The sequence below is a fragment of the Tupaia chinensis genome, unplaced genomic scaffold, assembly GCF_000334495.1.
Source record: "Tupaia chinensis unplaced genomic scaffold, TupChi_1.0 Scaffold000674_2, whole genome shotgun sequence".
Taxonomy (NCBI): domain Eukaryota; kingdom Metazoa; phylum Chordata; class Mammalia; order Scandentia; family Tupaiidae; genus Tupaia; species Tupaia belangeri.
This window is the reverse complement of record NW_006160198.1, coordinates 1,619,648-1,639,028: the sequence shown is the minus strand read 5'-3', so window position 1 is coordinate 1,639,028 and position 19,381 is coordinate 1,619,648. Positions and strand designations below refer to the sequence as shown.

At 38.8% G+C, this 19,381-nt stretch overlaps 1 protein-coding gene and 1 pseudogene across 2 annotated transcripts in view; one reads left to right on the top strand and one right to left on the bottom strand.

Moving 5' to 3' along the window:
* PSMD14 (proteasome 26S subunit, non-ATPase 14) overlaps positions 1 to 19,381 on the top strand; it is a 126,131-nt gene that overhangs the window by 29,611 nt on the left and 77,139 nt on the right. The window lies entirely within an intron of this gene.
* LOC106736176 (gamma-aminobutyric acid receptor subunit theta pseudogene) overlaps positions 12,523 to 19,381 on the bottom strand; it is a 26,098-nt pseudogene continuing 19,239 nt past the window's right edge.

Sequence of the window (19,381 nt, the reverse complement as noted above, 5' to 3'; positions counted from 1 at the left end):
CAAGTACAAATATTACAAATTGTTTTACAGAAGGACTATCTAATTTTCTACAGTGATGGAAATGTCCTATATTACAGCCTAATATAGTACTACTAGCCTCCTGTGGCTGTTAAGTGCTTTGAAATATGATTGTAGCAACTGCAGAACTGATTTTAAAATTTTTCCCCCCAGAGGACATGTGTGTTCACCAGAGAGAGGAGAGCAGAGCACCCTCTACTCCCAAATGATCATGCCACATTCTTTTTTTTATCCATTCCACCTCCCTGTCAGGATTTTGGGCATGCACACACAGGTTTCTGGAGTTTTTCAAGACACCAGGCTGGAATTTGAATTTAAGTTGGCCATGTGAGATCCAGCTCCCTTAACTGCTGTGTTGCAAGGCCAGTCAGCACCTGAATTTTATATTTTATTTCATTTTAAGAGTCACATGTACCTATTGAGCCAATTTGATGTGCCTAGTATAATTGAAGATCTGAGTTTTAAATTTCATTTCCATTTAAGTATTTATATGAAGTTATTGGCTACCACGCTGTCCAGCACAGCGCTAGGTAACCCTCACCAAATTCATGAGAAGGGAGGAAGGCAAAAGGAACTTTAACTTTACATATATTGTTCTCTCTTTAATATTCAAAATGCTTTCTTTTTTTCCCTTTTTTAAGGCAAAGAAAATGTCATGAAATAGCATTAAATTATATTATGCAACAGTTCTTAAAGTTTTTTTTTTATTTTTTTTTTGGTGCCATGGGAGGATGTGTGCTCAACACACACACAGAGAGAGAGAGAGAGAGAGAGAGAGAGAGATAGGGACAAAGTGAGGAATCATCCCCCAGAGGGGATAACCATGCTGCCATTCCTTTCTCTCCATTCTCCTCCTAAGATTCATGCATACATACTACTAGCCTCCTGTGGCTGTTAAGTGCTTTGAAATATGATTGTAGCAACTGCAGAACTGATTTTAAAATTTTTCCCCCCAGAGGACATGTGTGTTCACCAGAGAGAGGAGAGCAGAGCACCCTCTACTCCCAAATGATCATGCCACATTCTTTTTTTTATCCATTCCACCTCCCTGTCAGGATTTTGGGCATGCACACACAGGTTTCTGGAGTTTTTCAAGACACCAGGCTGGAATTTGAATTTAAGTTGGCCATGTGAGATCCAGCTCCCTTAACTGCTGTGTTGCAAGGCCAGTCAGCACCTGAATTTTATATTTTATTTCATTTTAAGAGTCACATGTACCTATTGAGCCAATTTGATGTGCCTAGTATAATTGAAGATCTGAGTTTTAAATTTCATTTCCATTTAAGTATTTATATGAAGTTATTGGCTACCACGCTGTCCAACACAGCGCTAGGTAACCCTCACCAAATTCATGAGAAGGGAGGAAGGCAAAAGGAACTTTAACTTTACATATATTGTTCTCTCTTTAATATTCAAAATGCTTTCTTTTTTTCCCTTTTTTAAGGCAAAGAAAATGTCATGAAATAGCATTAAATTATATTATGCAACAGTTCTTAAAGTTTTTTTTTTATTTTTTTTTTGGTGCCATGGGAGGATGTGTGCTCAACACACACACAGAGAGAGAGAGAGAGAGAGAGAGAGAGAGATAGGGACAAAGTGAGGAATCATCCCCCAGAGGGGATAACCATGCTGCCATTCCTTTCTCTCCATTCTCCTCCTAAGATTCATGCATACACACCTGGCATGATTCTTAAGCTGCTAAGTCTGGGACTTGGAACTGTGGTCAACCTTGTGACCTGTGGTCGACCTTGTGGGACTCTAGTACCTTAACTATCATGCCACCTGCTGGCCTCTAAATAACATTTTTTAAGTACTTTGAAAAAGTCTCCAGGATCAGCAGATGTTGGAGTGGTTACGTCGGTAGACTCCCACATGTCTGACGGGTTTGAGTCTTGGACCTGGGGACTCGAAAGTCATCCCGGGCATATGTGCATGTGTTCCCAAGATGCCAGGAGAAGAATGGAGAAGGAATTGTGGTGTGACCATCTCCCCTGAGGATTATTTCTCACCGTTTCTGTATGTCTCTTTCTCTCTCTCTCCAGCGAGCTCACACGCCCTAAGGCAAAAACCTCTTTAAAAAAAGGCCACCAAATATAACAAAATCAGAAATTTATTGGAGTTTTTTATTCAGTACTTATTCTCATGCTATACTAGAATATTCTGTATCTTCTCTCAGTCTTCGATTTAAAGAGAATAATACTAGAGAGATGGAAGAGATTAGATCTTGTTAGGTCTTGTAGAAGATTATCTTGAGAGTAAGTTGGGAACCCATTAAATATTGTTGAACAAAGGAGTTATACTTATCACACTTAGATTTTTTTTTTTTGGAGAGGTTTTTGCTATGAAGTGTGTGTGCTCGCCAGAGAGACAGAGAGACAGAAAGCAAGAAATCACCCACCAGGGAGGATGGCCATGCCACAATCCCTTCTCCTCCATTCTCCTCTCAGGATCTTGGGCACACACGCACACGCACCCGGCCTTGAGTTTAAGCCACCAGGTCCAAGACTCGAACCACGGTCTACTATGTGGGCATCCAGCGACATAGCCATTATGCTAACTGCTCGTCCCCACACTTAGATTTTTAAAGAACCTAGATGCCCTGAAGATGAGATTTACGAAACCAGTAGTGGAAGCTATTATAATGATATTTTTAAATAAATGACAGATTATGTTTTATTTTTATTCTTTATCTGTTAAGAAATTCTGCTGTGGCATGAACCATCATAGATTAATGTGTACAATTAATCTTTATGTATACCTATCATACTTGAAAAAAGAGCTCTAGTTTTAATGTAAGAATTGTAGTAGCATGAAAATAAGCATGTCTTTACAAAGGACTTTTTTCCTAACTGTTTTTTTTCTTTTCTTTTTTTGAATCTTTGTAGTCAGAGGATGCATGCACCTGCCAAAGAGAGAGAGCGTGAAAGCACCCTCCAATGGGGCATGGTCATGTCACAATCCTTTCTCTATTTCTCCCTTCTTTTGGGATTTGGGGCATGTACATACATGCACCTAAAGTGCTTTTCAGGACACTGGGTCCAGGACTTCAACTGCACAGTTGGCCAGGTAGGATTAACTACCTTAACCAGGATGCTCTGGTCAGGCCCTCTTCTTCTTAACTGTAAATAACTCAGTAGTTACTTTGATTTAGAAAAAAAGCAAAAATACAAGATTTTAAAAGTTTTTTCATTTACTGGTCTTGTCGGTTTATAATTCTATTATTTTAAAAAATATCTTTTATGATCATTTCATTCATATACTTAATGTTTCTGCTTAAAAATGTAAGAAAGAAGTCAGGTCAGCAGCAAGCTAATTAGAACTTAGTCTTTCTGGTTGTCATTGTAGTGTAAGTCTTCTGAATAGATATTAAACCCTATGAAAAATGTTGTGCTCCTGAAAGGACTCAGATCTTCTCTTGAAGGTTCTCAAGTAAAGTGGAAATAAATTTCTTTTGATTTGTTTTTAAGAGGTTTTTGCCTTATGGTGCATGCATTCTCCTAGAGAGATAGAGACAGACACAGAAGGAAAGTGAGAAATCATTTCCTGGTGTGGCGGCCAAAAGGTAGGGGTGGGACTGATGGCTGCACAGCAATCCCGTCACTTTTATTCTCCTCCTAGGGTCTTGGGCATGCATGCACATGGACCAGCGTGGCTTTCAAGCCACTGGGTCCAGGGCTGCAACTGCAGTCCGCCTTGTGGGAGTTCAACGAAGTAACTGCTTCGCCATCTGCTGGTTCCAGGAAACAAATTTCTTGTTGGGTGCATTATGTTGAGTTGTTGGGGAATCATGACTTATTTTTGCAGAGAAAAAATGTGCATGACTTTCTTGATCTAATATTTAATTTGTGTAAACAGGTTAGTTGTGATAGTGTTAATTTTTCTCATTTTGGGTGAGCAGTCTAGTTGTAGATAGTACTTTCAAAGGGAAACATATGACTGAAATTTCTATTTTGATAAGAAAATACAGTAAGTGATTGTGTTTCAATTCTTTTAGAACACAAAGTAGTGAGGATATATTTTCAGTAACAGTGAAATGGTGCTCCAGATTTAATCCATTCTGATTAAATAAGAGAATATCAAAATTATGAGACAAATGAAAAGTTTAGGCTGTAAAGTTGAAATCACAAATGTAGATGGATCTGTGACATCTGATATACTTTTGGTATAAGGAGTCTATGGTTTGGAAGACAAGAGAAAATACCTCTGTGTAACATAGGAATAAGGTATTGAAGTATAATTTCAGTGTTTCAAATGTATAGGATGTTATAGTCACAGAAGATTTAGTCTTTCTGTTGTCTACTTAGCATGGCTTTACATGTTTGATTTATCACCTACATCGCTGATTCAGCACATCGATCTTTGGGTTTCTCTCCCTTTTTCTTTTTTGATATTTTTTAATTTAATTCCATTTATCATTACTGTTTTTCAGTTTGACCAGAGAGAGAGAGAAAGGGAACGCAAGCTACCAGGTCCGGGACTCGAACCACGGTGGGCGATGTGAGGATCCAGCCCCTTTAACCACTGCACCACCTGCTGGTCCTTGGGTTTTCTCTTATACTTGGATAACATAATTTCCAGCTCTTCAGTTCATATTATCATTTGGACAGTTCTTCAGGTATCATGCCCATTTAGAACCTGGGCAGGTAGGACCTGTGGTTCTCTGCAGGATGGTATCTGAGTTGATTGCCCTGGGCAATGGTTTCCCAGGGGCAACCTCAAACTAGTGCCTATAATTTCACAGGCTCTTACATCCAAAAGACTGTTTTTTGTTTTGGTTTTATTTTGTTTTTTAAGGAAGATTTTTGATATAGGGCACATGAACTTGCTGAAGAGACAGACAGAAAGCAAGAAATCACCATCTAGAAGACCAAATGCCTATGTAGGACATACTGGGAGAGCTTGGGGACAATAATTAGTAAATAAAGGTATACTTCTACATTTCCCCTCTTTATTACATGGTTGCCCGCCTATGATAGCTCTCTATTCATTGTTTCTTTATTTTCTAGTATTGTAAATAAATGCCAGAGCATGTGTATTGGGAAGCAAATGCTTATCAAGAATAGGTAGTAGGACCAGCAGGTGATGTAGAGAGTAAGATGCTGGATTCCACATGGCAGCTGCTACAGTTGAAGTCCTAGACCTGGGTACATCTGTATGTGTGCCCAAAATCCCGAAAGGAGAAGGGATCATGGGATGACCATCCCCACGTGAGGTGATTTCTCATTTTCCCTCTCTCTTGTCTAATCTCTGGTGAGTGTAGCACCCTATAGCAAAACCTTTCTTAAGGAAGTTTACTTTGGTGCAAAATACTTGAAATCCATGCATAATTTTTCTTTCTCTTTTTAAAAAATTTAAATTTCCCATTGGACTTGTGTGCTTGTCGGAGAAAGAGAGGGAGAGGAAGAAAGCATTTCTGAATGGGACATGATCATGCCACATTCCCTTCTCCATTTCTCCATCCTGTTGGGACTTGGGTCATGAGTGCACATGTCTTTGGCATGTTTTTCAAGCCATTGGAGCCAGGAATCAAACCAGGAGGTTGGCCTTGTGGGATCCTACTTCCCCTAATGACCAGGCCATAAGGCTGATCCACATAATTTTTCTTAATACACAAGTTCTATGTAAAGAGACTGCCAGGTACACTGCATAGGGATTGCCATTGCTAGAGAGCACTAGAGCAACTGTCTGGATCCATAAAGAGAACCCACACATTTTATAAACTATACCAAGATTACCCCTGTAGAATTTACAGATGCGAGGTGGGGGAGCAGAAAAGAGCCAGGTGAACTCATGCTAGATACCTCTCCTGTTCTGATGTGAGGTATTAATGTATGATTATGCACTACCTAATGACATTTTGGTACATATGGGTCTACATATATAATAGTGGTCCCATGATGAGAACATAGACTATTCCATACAGCCTTGGTGAATAGTAGGCTATAAGTACAGTACATTCTGTTATAGCCACATAATGACAAAATCACCCTAACAGTGCATTTCTCAGAATGCATCCTTGCTGTTAAGTGATGCATGACTGTATTTAATTTTCTCATTTGATCCTCACAACAGTCCTACCTGGGTTGGGATAATTATTTCCATATTATAGGGTCAAGTCATGGAACAGACAAGAAGTGGAGCTAGAGTTGGAACACAAGTCAATCTGATGCCAAAGTCTATACTGCATCAACAGCATTTTCTCAGGTAGATAAAATCTGTAGTGTTTCACTGGTTACTTGCTTCATAAATCAATACAACGAAATAGTTGTTTTTGTTTTTGTTTTTGTTTTTTTGGCCGGGGCTGTGAGTACTCACCAGAGAGAGAGAAAAATTGAAAAAGCATCTCCATAGGGGTGATCATTCTGGGATTCTTTCTCTCCCATTTGCCTCTCCTTTCAGGATTTTGTGCATGCATGCACATGTGCACGATGTGTTTTTTAGGCTATTGCGTCTAGGACTTGAACTGCACTCTTGGGCCATGTAGGATCCAGTTGCTTTAACCACCATACCACTGGCTGGTACAGTTTTGTAATTTTTTTTTTGGGGGGGAGATATTTTCACTGTAGGGCGCGTGCGCTCGCCAGACAGACAGAGAGAGACATAGAGACAGAAAGAGAGAAATCACCCCCCAGGGGGGATGGTCACGCCGCAGTCCCTTCTCCTCCATTCTCCTCTCGGGATCTTGGGCATGCACGCACATGCGCCCAGCGTGAGTTTTTTAAGCCACCGGGTCCGGGACACGAACCGCGGTCGACTACGTGGGAGTCCAGCGACATAGCCATTACGCTAACTGCTGGTTCCCCAGTTTTGTAATTTTTATTGTAATATGTAGATGAAGAGCAAGATGTTTCTTTAAAAATTTTTAGAAAATCTAAAATATTTAAAAGAATTTTTCTTTATGCTGACATGTAATATTTGGTCTGTGTTTTAAGAATATTTAAGGAATGAGTGAATATTGCATTCATTTTATTCTGTAAGGTAATATGTATTTGGACACATCTATAAAGATAGAAGTTATAAATAGTACTACTTTTAGAAAAAAGATTTTTGTTTCCTTTTAGTTTTTAAATTTTTTTTTTTTTTTTTTTTTTTTTTACTACTGAGAAATAGATTAGTGCTCTAAACTAATTGCCAAAATATGTTGTTTGATTTCAAGAAAAAATATTTGGGAAAGAGGTTTGTCTTAAGTTAATTTCATTGGCCAGTCCTGTTGTACCTTTACTTGTAATAATGAGAAAAGAGGTACAGAGAGCTGTTTTATTTGAATAATAGACTTGCCAATTAGCCATCAAGTGCTTCCATCTGTGAAATTGTTGATCAGATGGGTTAGCTGGGATGTTTCCAGACTAGGGCATCATAAATGGCACTTGAAAACTGTCACTTTAATGATGAGGTTTCAAGTATTACACTGCTTGATGCTGTGGAACCTTTTTTTCCGTTTGCAGTACCATGTTTTTTTAGAACATACTGATCCCATTTATGAATTCTGTGGCATCAAGAGAACTTGGGAGACCTGCCACTGATAGAAAGTTCTGCTCGATCTGCTGCTCTGGCCTGTGCCGGGGATTAAACCAAAGTAGTAACAGCTTCTTTCATGGCCTTCACAGTAATGTTGGTTGGTGATACGACTGGCACAGGCAAGTGATGCTCATTGCCTGTGGGCTGTGGAGCTGACACACTTTAGGAAACTTGTTTGTGACTTTCCATGAAAGTAAATTCATTTTCATCTGTCTCACATCCTTAGATAAATGTATAGTAGTGTAAGACCACATAAATTTTGAGATTTATTCATGGTTGCACTTGTTTGAAACAGTGTTGGCATTATTTTAATTATACTATTTTCAATTACTACATCTAAAAATTATTTACATTTAAAAATTTGTTTCAGAATAACTTGGAAATACAAATTTTGCAGTCCAGCCAGTAATGTGATAGTTAAAGTAACTGGATTTTTCATGGATGACTGAATGGTTAAAGTCCCTGATATAGCTGCTTGAAAAATAGCTGGGTACGTGTGTGTACATGCCCAAATCCCAAGAGGAGAATGAAGAAGAGATTGTGTCATCACTGTCTCCCTAGGTTGTGCTTTTCCACTTGGTTGGCCTTAGTTTTGTAGGAAGTTTTGTTCAGTAAGGTGACATTCTCAAGTAACTAGATATGACTAGATAAAATGACATTCCTGAGTAGTAGGACTGTATTGTGCTATTTTTCCTTTCTCAGTAATGCAAAATCCTGAAATTTGGGTAGGTTTCCTGGTCATCAGTTGTGTGAGAACAAATTCATGGCCCTTGTGGACTCCAATTTGGCCTTCTGCCTGCTGCTCCAGTCTCTGACCTGTCATACTCACTATGAAAGGAAAGACAGTATATATTGGGCAGTGGTGAAAAGCCAGGACTCTGGAGCTAGGCTAGGTCTCAGCAGTTATTGAGATCCATTGAGGAGAAAGAGGATGGGACTGCAGTGTGAACGGGCAGGAAGAGCACATAGACTGGGATTCCGTAAATATTTTTTCTTCAAGAGTAGATTTTCATATATTGCATTTAGCATCATCTCCAGGTCCTACAAACTCCCCAAGGTGACACTCTTCCCATAAGAAATAAATACTGATTTAAACATAATTTGTTTTAGAGCACCTGGCCATTGTGGTGGTGTTATTCTCCACAGAAGTTTGAGTGCTACCTCTCTTCAGCAAAATCGTCTTAATAAATAATATTGGTTAAATAATGATTTCCCTTTATAGGTGGAATGATTGAGACATGTAGCAATTAATAACTTGGTTAGTGTATTATAATATTTGAAAAAAACAGGACATTTAGGAAAAATGGTCTCAGAACTGAACTGATACACTATGTTGCTTTTAAGTGCTCCTCTGTAGAGCTTTAAATGCAAGTACAAGAAAAGGAGAAGAGAAATAGATGTGACAGTGTGACCTGTGTCTTCCTTCCCAGAAGAATGAAACTGTCCCCTGTGCCTTTGACCACTAACATTCTTTCATGCCTTCTAAGCATTTTTCTTTGGATATGTTTTTCTGTCACTGTTCCCTTTAGTTCCTCAGAAATAGGAAAGGTATGATCTTTTGCATGGTATCCCAAATAGTACAGCATTTAGATGAAAGTTTAATAAAGTTAAGGTAGTGGTCACCAGTATTTCTAGCTAATCTTGGAGAGATGATTTTTGTCTCTTAACTTGTCCTGTTATCTCAGAACCTTTTATGCTTCTAATTATTATAAATCAAGGAATTTTTTGAGAATCAGACAAGGCATTTTTAGATATTGAGTTGTTGGGGAAGGGGGGACCAACAGGTGGTATCATGATTAAGGCGCTGGTCTCCCATGTGGCTGACCACAGTTCAAGTCCCAGACCCAGTGACTTGAAACAGGCTGGTCCACATGCATGTGTGCCGGAAGTCCCAAGTGGAGAAATAGGGAAGAAGAGATTGCGGTGTGGCCATCCCCATTGGGGAGTGATTTCTTGCTTTCTGTCTCTGTCTCTGTCTAGTGAGTACACACGCCCTGAAACAAAAAATCTCTCTCAAAAATAGATAAATAAGTAAATATTGGATTGTCAGAGAAGTTATGATGCATTTTTGTATAGAAAAACAGAAAAATGTGTCATGATGTTTCTGATGACCTAGTAGATAGTATGATATGTTACAAGATTCAGAATTTTTTTTGTAAGAGAGATTTTGCTATAGGGCATGTATACTCACCTGAGAGACAGAAACTAAATGAGAAATAACCCCCCAGGGGAGTGACCAAATCCCTTTTCCATTCTCCTTTTGAGATTTTGGGCATGTATATACACACATCCTAAGTGAATTTCAAGCCACTGGGTCCAGGATCAACGGCAGTTGGCTATGTGGGAGTCCAGTGACATAACCATTATGCCATCTGCTGGTCCCACAAGGTTCAGAAGTTTTAAATGGGTATATATTGAATACTAAGTGTCCCTGTCATTCTTTTATTCTTGGAAAGTCTCTGTAACCAAGTTCTCTTTGTCCTTTCAAAGATACTCTGTATCAGTGCCCTCTAATGGAACTTTCTTATTTTGTCTTCTTTTTTGGTGCCACAGGGTGGCTAATAAGCTTGTTGGTGGAGTGGGGGGAATAAACTCCGTCCCCCCATGGGGTATCATCACATTACAATCCTTTTTTCCTCCATTTCTTCAACCCACCAGGATTTGGGGCACACATACACAGGTGCCCACTTGCCAAGGCTGGGATGCAAACTGTGGTTGGCTCCCCATGCACTGTGCTTAACCACTGTGCTATAGGGCTGGCCCTAATGGAACTTTTTGTGAGGTTGAAAACGTGTTATAGTGGGGCCAGCAGGTGGCATAATGGTTGGGACACTGGACTCTCACATGGCAAAATGCAGTTTGAGTCCCTACCCTGGCAGCTTACTTTCTCACTTTCCTTCTCTCTCTCTGTCTCTCTCTGGTCAAATTAAGAAATAATAATAAATAAAATTAATGAATAATTCTTTTTAAAAAGAAAAGAAAATGTTTTATAATTAGCTGCCTAACTTGGTAGCTATTAGCTACATGCAGCTAGCTATTGAACCGCTGAAACATGACTGCTTTAACAGAGGAACTAAATGTTTAAACTTTTCTTCATTTGCTGTAGGACACTTGTACTCACTGGAGGGAGAGAGAGAGAGAAAAATGAAGAACGCATACTCTAGGGGGGGATAACCACACTGTAGTCCCTTCTCAAGCTGCCAGGTCTGGGACTTAAACCATGCAGCCAGCCATTTGTGATTCAGCCACCTTAACCACCACACCATGGACTAGGCCTAAATGTTTAAATTTTACTTAATAATTTATATTTAAATAGCTTCAAGTGACCAATGGCCACTGTACTGAACAGTGCAGTATACATACTTGACACTATATCCTGGGGATTGTAGCATAGCATTTCCATGTATATAGTTTCACATTTTATAGATAAACCATGGTTGATGGACCCATCCCTCTGTTATACACACTTTGGTTTTCTATCTTTTGCTTTAGTGTTGCATAATAATAAATAGCTCTTGAAAACATTATTTCCGGGAACCAGCAGTCGCTGGACTCCCACGTAGTCAACCGCGGTTCGCGTCCCGGATCCAGTGACTTAAAACTCATGCCGGACGCGTATGTGTGCTTGCCCAATATCCCTAGAGTAGAATGGAGGAGAGGGATTGCAGTGTGACCATTCCCCCTGGGGGGAGATTTCTCGTTTTCTGTCTCTATGTCTCTCTCTGTCTGCCTGGTAAGCGCATGAGCCCTATAGTGAAAACCTCTCCCCCCAAAGAAAAAAAAATTATTTCCCATGCAGTAACAATACTGTGTAGTTGATCTACATGGGAAGGTTCCAGGTTTGTGTAGAGACTTCTCTGAGTACTCTGGGCAGCTGTGTGACCATAATCTGCAGGTGGTTGGAGCTCGAGGTATATTACCACTTCAAAACCTTTCTGAAGATGCTGTTTCTCTGTCTCTGTATCTCTCACTCATGGAAGAAATGAATAATCCTTTTTTTTTTTTTCATTTTAAGATTTTTGCTATAGAGTATGTTCTTACCAAAGAGAGAGAGAGAGTGAAAAAACACCATTCCTGGGGTGTGGGAGTGGTGGAGCGGAATGGCCATGCTGCGATCCCTTCTCCATTCTCCTCTTGGGACTTTGAGCACATGCTTCTATATGTCTGTTATGTCTTTCAAGCTATCAGATCCAGAACTCAAGCTGCAGTTGACCCTTTGGGATCTAGCTACCTCAGTAACCAAGCCAACACCTGGCCTGAAATGAATAAGCTTTTTAAATATTTTATTTGGAGACCAGCAGTTGGCGTAATGGCTATGTTGCTGGACTCCATGTGGACGACCATAGTTCAAGTCCCAGACCCGATGTCTTAAACTCAGGCCGGACGCATGTGTGTGCCCAAGATCCAGAGAGGAGAATGGAGTAGAAGGGATTGCGGCGTGGCCATTCCCTGTGGGGGGTGATTTCTCGCTTTCTGTCTCTCTATCTCTCTCTGTCCTTCTTGCAAGTGCACAGGCTCTATAGCGAAAACCTCTCAATTTTTTTTTTTAATTTTGTAATTGCTATATTTGGGAATGACGAGATACTGAAAAAAGGCACTAGATAACTATCATATTTTGGGTATTGTAAGAATTATTGAGGTATAATTGACAATATATATATTTAAAGTACAGAATCTGATAAGTTTTGAGTGTTTTTACTTCTAAAACCATCAATATACAAGGTGATTAACATCCATCACCCTCAAAATTTATTTATATCTCTGTGGTAGTCTTTTTTCTCTCCACATTCCCAGATGACTGCTGAACTGCTGTCACTGTACTTTAGTATGCATTTTTTAGAAGCTAATAAATGAAATCATACAATAGATACTCTTTTTGTATGGCTCTTAGTTCTTCTTATTTTTTTAATGGTTCTACTTCTTTATTAACTGCTGTGTGTGTGTGTGTGTGTGTGTGTGCACAAGCGTGTGCTGCGGGTGCGCGTGCGTGAGGGCTGAAGGAATTATGCAGTGTGAAAGGGCCAAGTGCTATGCCTGGGCTTGAGAAGTGCTCAGGGAAAGCCGATCGTCAGTCAAAAAGTCAAACCTGCACATTTCCCACCACCACTTCCTGGTAGCAGTAGCCGGCGATGACTCTTCGTCAGGATCTCCTACGTCACCTATGACGCCGAGGTCTTTGGCTGTAGAAAAGGTAGTTGATATAGACGTACTCCAGCAAGGACATGAACACAAAGAACAAGCACACCAGGATATAGATGTCGATGGCCTTGATACAGGAAACGTGGGGAGTCTATCCTGCAGATGGGAGTTGATGGTGGTCAGGACAGGCATTGAAGACAGGCCAAGTGTCACCCTCGCTGCAGAGGAATCATAGTTCATCCAAAGTGATATCCAGGAGAGAATTGTGGTGAGAACAGTGGGCCAATAGACCTACACTAGGTAGCTGTTAACTTCCCTTTGGACCTGGAACTTCAGTATCAGGTGCATGTAGGAACCTGTGTAGAAATACACTCCTTGCTAGTAACTGTCCTCCCCAGGAAGGTGAACTGAGGGATCTGTAGCTCTTCAGTCATCTGGACAGCATCCCCATTGTCTTCCCAGAATAATATGATGTCTTCAACTGTGTAGCCGAAGGTTTCCACCTCTAGCTTGCAGTCCTCCTTGTCCAGAGGGAATTTGCGCAGATGCAGGGAACAAGCTGCTGTGGTGGTGAGTTGGATGCCATACTGCACCGTCCCATCTGGGTGAAGCTGAAACATGCAATTGTCCATGGTCACCTCATGCACGAAAGCATCCTTGCTATTCAGAAAGTAGCAGTCGGGGACCTACAACTTCTCATGCAGCCCGAGAGTCCAGGCTCAGGTTCAGGTTGGTCTCGTGGTATGCTAAACATGAGTCTTTCCAGGTTTGATGGAAAAACATCATGATTGTATAGTCCATATTCATTTCTGAAATCTGTTCAATGCTGGAGACATAGATAGATAATCTCATAGGCACAGGGGCACCTCTTTTGGTCGCAGATGGATGTCATAGCTCGATAGCACCCTGTCCAAAACCACAGCTTCATTGGCACAATTTTGGCAGTTAAAGAGCAGTTCTGTAATTATTTTGAAATATCGTGAAATTTTTCAAGTCCCCAGGGCCACGATTTGAACTGTGGTCAGCCATAGGGGTCTGACTCCCTCAACCACTAGACCACGAGGTCAGCCCTATTCATTTTTTAAAATGCACTTTACTAGGTTTAAGAAGTTCCCTACTATTCCTACTTTGTTAACAGTTTTCATCAGAAATTCATGTGGAATGTATTCAAATGCTTTTCTGCATCTGTTGAGATGCTTATGTTGATGACTTTAGTATTATAAAATGACCTTATTCATTGTAATATTCTTTGCTTTGAAATGTTGGCTGTTAATAGAGGTACTCCACCTTTCTTTTGATTAGAATTAGTATGGTATATCTTTTCCTGTTAACCTATTTGGATCTTTAATTTATTTTAGATATGTTTCTTGTATGTAGCATGTAATATAGATCTTGAAAAAAAAATTTGGGGGGGTGGGAACCAGTAGGTGGCATGGTAGTTAAGGTGCTGGACACTCCCACATGGCTGGCCATGGTTCGAGTCCCGGGCCTGGCGGCTTCCTTTCTCCCTTTCCCTATCTCTTTCTCTCTGTCTCTCTCTGGTCAAATTAAAATAAATGAATGAATGAATAAAATTAAATTAATAATAATTTAAAAAAAAAATTTTTGGAGAGGTTTTTGCCATAGGGCGTTTGCTCTCTCCAGACAGACAGAGAGACAGAGAGAGAGAAAGTGAGAAATCACCCCCCAGGGGGGATGGCCACATCGCAGTCCCTTCTCCTCCATTCTCCTCTCAGGATCTTGGGCATGCACGCACACGCGCCCGGCGTGAGTCTTAAGCCACCGGGTCCAGGACTTGAACCACATTCGACTACATGCGAGTCCAGCGACCTAGCCATTACGCTAACTGCTGGCCCCGAAAAAAAATTTTTAATCCTGTATGATAACCTCAATTTTTTTTAAAAAAAAAAGTTTATTTATTCCTTCCATTAGACAGACAGAGAGAGAGAGGAATGCCCCCTTCCCCACCTGCAAGAGAGTTTTCATGCTACAATTCAGCTGTAGCCTCAGTCAGCTGATATTACACGGCATGTATGCATGTGGCTGGCCTAAACAGGAAGATGAACCTAGGACCTTCCCATGTCACCTCAGCAGCATGAAGAATTGTGTTACTTCTGTGTCACTGACATTGGTCATCAGCTTTTATAGGTCATTTACATTTAATATAATTATTGATTTAAATTTATTTTATTGCTATTAACTTAATACTTTTTCTCATTTGTTTCTTTTTCCTTTTTCTGCTTCCTAACAGACTAATTGAATATCTTTTTTATTCTATTATATCTCCTTTACTGGATTTTTAATTTAACTTTTTTGCTTTAGGACTTACAATATACATCTACCTTCAAGTGATAGTATACTATCTCACTCATAGTACAATAATATACGTTCTGTTGTTCTCTGGACCTTTGTGCTATTGTTGAAACTCTATACTAATACTATTTTTGTCTAAATGGTTTTATTATGTTTAGTTTAGTAAAATATGCATAATATAAGATTTATTGTTATAATAATAATTAAGCAGTTCATTGGTGTTAGGTATATTCACATTGTAATACAATCATCACCATCATCCATCTCTAGGACTTTATCTTCCCAAACTGAAAATCTTGTATCCATTAAACAGCAGTTCTCTGTATCCACCACCTGCCACCCATCATTCAGCTTTCTGTCTTTATAAATCTGACTACTCTAGGTACCTTATTCTAGTGAAATCATACAATTTTTGCCATTTTGTGACTGTCTTATTTCCTCTAGCATAATGTTTTCAAGGTTCGTCTATGTTGTAGTTATGTTTTGGGATTTCATTCCTTGTTAAGGCTGAATAATGTTTCTTTATATGTATATATCATTATTTTTGTTTAGTTGGGTCATTTCAACCTTTTGGCTAGTGTGATTTATGCTGTTGTGAACATTGGTATAGAATTTTTTTAAGTTTATTATTTTGCAGTTATATTTTCTTTGGTACTCTGTCCAGATAACCCTTTTTAAAAAATAATTATTTAGTTTTATTTATTATTTTTTAATTTGATCAGAGAGAGACAGAGAGAGAGAGAGCAAGCTGCCAGGTCCAGGACTTGAACCATGGTCAGCCTCGTGGGAGTCCAGTGCCTCAACCACCACACCACCTGCTGGCCCCCCCAGATTACTCTTAACTAATTTAGTCTCCCAGTTAGCAGTTCTCAACTCAACTCAGAGAGTTCAGGATTCTGCCTGGGTTTTTCCCTGCTATGCTTCATTCCAGAAACTGTCTCAATGCTAGTAAGCTAGACTTTTAGTTAGAGTTCACCTCAGTTGGTCTCCAGATCTTGGGGATCACTGTCTTTGTTGCCTAATCACAATGCCAGAGAAACTATTGTTTTATATAATTTTGTCTATATTTTGTTTTAATTGGTAAGGTACACTTAGTTCCTGTTGCTCTATCTTGGACAGAAGCAGTTGTCCCTTTTATTTAATTTTTAATGGAAAAAAATTTGTGTTATAGTAAACGGAATTTTCTCTGTACTTGGATTTTTAACGAGATCAGTATTAAAATAGTTCTTTGATTTTAAGAAAATTTCATATTGAATAGTTAATTGAAACTAGATTAGCAGAAAGTGCTGTTCTTGGCATTTAAATATAAGAATAATACATACATAAACAAGATGAGGTTGCTATGTCACATGGTGGGTACAAAAATTGAATGGGTAGAGCAGGATTTCTTAGAAAAGGCAGCACAAATAATAAAGGGACAGATTGATTAATTTACATTAAAATTAAGACCTATTTTCCTCTAAAAACACTACCAAAAAATAGTTAACATTTGTAGAGCACTTACTATGTGCCAGGTACTCTTATTGTATTAAGTCATGTGATCTTTACAGTTCTGAAGTGAACGGTCATTATAATTTTTTTTTTCCTCTGTAACTGAGGCATGGAAAAAATGTAAAAGGCAAAATAGTGAGCTACCGACTTAGATGTAGTTAATATATAACTGATAAAGCATTAGTTATGTGTGTGTGTGTGTGTGTGTACTGATCTTCTACAAATCAGAAAGAAGAAAGTATTCATTTTTAAATGGGCAAAAGTTATTAATATTAGAAAAAAATCAGAATGTTCTTTGAACATGTATTTCCAAGGTGGAAATATTTTTATATAATCTAGTAATAATAAGATTTTGCCTACCCTACAACCCTCAATTATTTTCTAATGGTATTTCCTAGAGAAAGTATCCCACATGGGTACTGGAACATTCATAGCAACATTGATTATAACACGGATTGGTAATCTTTGTCTTAAAGGACAAGATAGTAGATATTTTAGGCTTGTGGTCATATGGTCTCTCAATGAAAACTGCTCAATTCCACTCTACTGTTGTAGAACTAAAGTAGCCATATGTAATACAAAAATGAATGGGCCTGGCTTTGCTCCAATAAAATATCGTTAAAAAGTCAGCTGGTTGCTCATAGGCTATAGTTTGGTGATCCCTTGTTTATAGTATCAAAAAATTAACAGTTTAATTGCCAATTATTAGGGTAATATCTACAAAAAATTACGCTTAACAGCATAATATTGTAAAGTAGAGAGAACAGTCTTCACTTAACAAGATTAATTCATATTCATGTAATGAAGGAAAAAGAAAGTGGAGGAATAATGCATTCTATATGAATGTTTTTATATACAACCTAAAACATGCAAAATAATACTGTACATTACCTGTGTATATTTATGTAATAAATGCATGAAATACATATAAATGCAGGAAAGTCACCAAAATTAGAATAGTGTCTATATCTGGGAATATGGAATGAGAATGCAGTCATTCAGGGAAAGGAACACAGGAGCTTTAACCCATTTGCTTCAATAATGCTTTGTTTTATAATCTGGATAGTGAGTTTATTATATTGTTCGTTAGGCTTTTTCTATTTCTCTAATTTTTCGTAATAAATTATAAGAGAAGTAAAGTAACAATGGTTAGAAGAAACACTCATTGTTCACACTGCTGATGTTTGCCACTTAGCTCTTTCTTTGTCTCTAGCTGCTCACATACCTGCCTCCTCATTCGCCTCTCACTCCCAGAGACAGCTTTCTGTTCTTGGGCCTAAGATAGATCAGCTAAGTAAATAACCCCTGTGCCTATTCTGCTGTCTAATTAGTGAGGTAGTTTCTTGTTTTTTTTTTTATTATTCTAATTTATTTATTTTAATTTGACTGTAGAGGACAGAGCGAGAGAGAAAGCGAGGGAAAGTGAGAAAGCAAGCCACCAGGTCCGGAACTCGAACTATGGTTGGCTTTGTGGGAATCTAGCGACCTTAGCCACCTGCCAGGCCCACTTTCTTGTTTCTAAGTATATATCAAGCCCTAATAGTTTCCTTTTCCTCTAGCCTCTCATTTATTTTGCTTTTTGGAAATACTTATCCTTCTGAAGGAAGGATTCTGTAGTTCTTAATGGAGACCACATAAGCAAAGGGTTGCCTTTGGCAATTTCATGTATGCCTGGCTCATAGAGGCATCTGAATGCCTGCTTGGCATGTTTGTGGGTGAGATAGTGAGTCAAAAATAAAAGCTAAACTGCATTTATTTATAAAGAGGTTGAAGAGTTATTTATTGAACATTTTCATGTGTATGTTCAGTAATCTTTCTCTAGTGTGGAACTCTGTCAGTTATGTCAGTAGCCTTCCCTAAACTTTTTGACTTTTTTATTAGAATATTGTATCAGATAACAATAATATTATATAAAACAGTGTGTAAAGTTACAAACTAGTGGATGCCAAGCCCTTGCAAAGTGTTAAACTTAATGCGAACTTAATGGCATGACGAGAAGAGTGTGTGGCAAAGAAGTCTAGGACAACTGAGGAATCTCTTCTGGGTGAAAGAGAGCCCACTTGTAAGCCAGCCAATGAGGAGGGACTGGACAGACCAGCAGGGCTTATATGCAAGGTGTGCTCTGAAATGTGAATGTTTTCTTGCCTAAAGTGAAAAATGCATTTATCAGCTAATGAATGATTATGTTAGCATTTGGAAAGAGGTGAGATTTCAAAGAAGATACTGATTTACAACAAGAATAGTAATTTGATATCTATACTATCAGGAGGTAAATTTAGCTTGTGTTCTTTTCATAAAAGAGAACTGTGAGAGTGTCCATTTGGTGAGGGCGCTTTAGTCTTAAAAGTATTGTTTATTTAAAGACCAGAAGTGATAACAGATTTTGATAGAGGTGTCAGTATTTATAGTAATATTAAACTTGCCTCTGGCTTCAGCTAAGCAGAAGAAATAAAATGTGAAAAGCACTTAGAGTTAAAAAAATATATATTTGTAGTTACCTGGGAATAGGGCTGCCAGATTTATTAGCAAATAAAGATACTGAATGTCCAGTTAAACTTATATTTCAGATAAACAATAGGTAATTCTTTTTTAAAAAAAAAATTATTTATCAATTATTATTATTTTTTTAAATTTGCTTCAGGGCATGCTTGCTCACCAGAGAGAGACACAGAGAGAAGTGGAGAGAAAGGGAAAGTGAAAAAGCAAGCCGCCAGGTCAGGGACTCAAACTGTGGCTTGCCATGTGGGAGAACAGTGCCTTAACTACCATGCCATTTGCCAGCCCCAATAATAAGTAGCTCTTAATATGTGTGTCCAAAATATTATATGGAATATACTTATTAAAAATATTAAGGGACCAGCAGTTAGCGTTATGGCTAAGTAGCCGCAACAGTTTGTGGCCC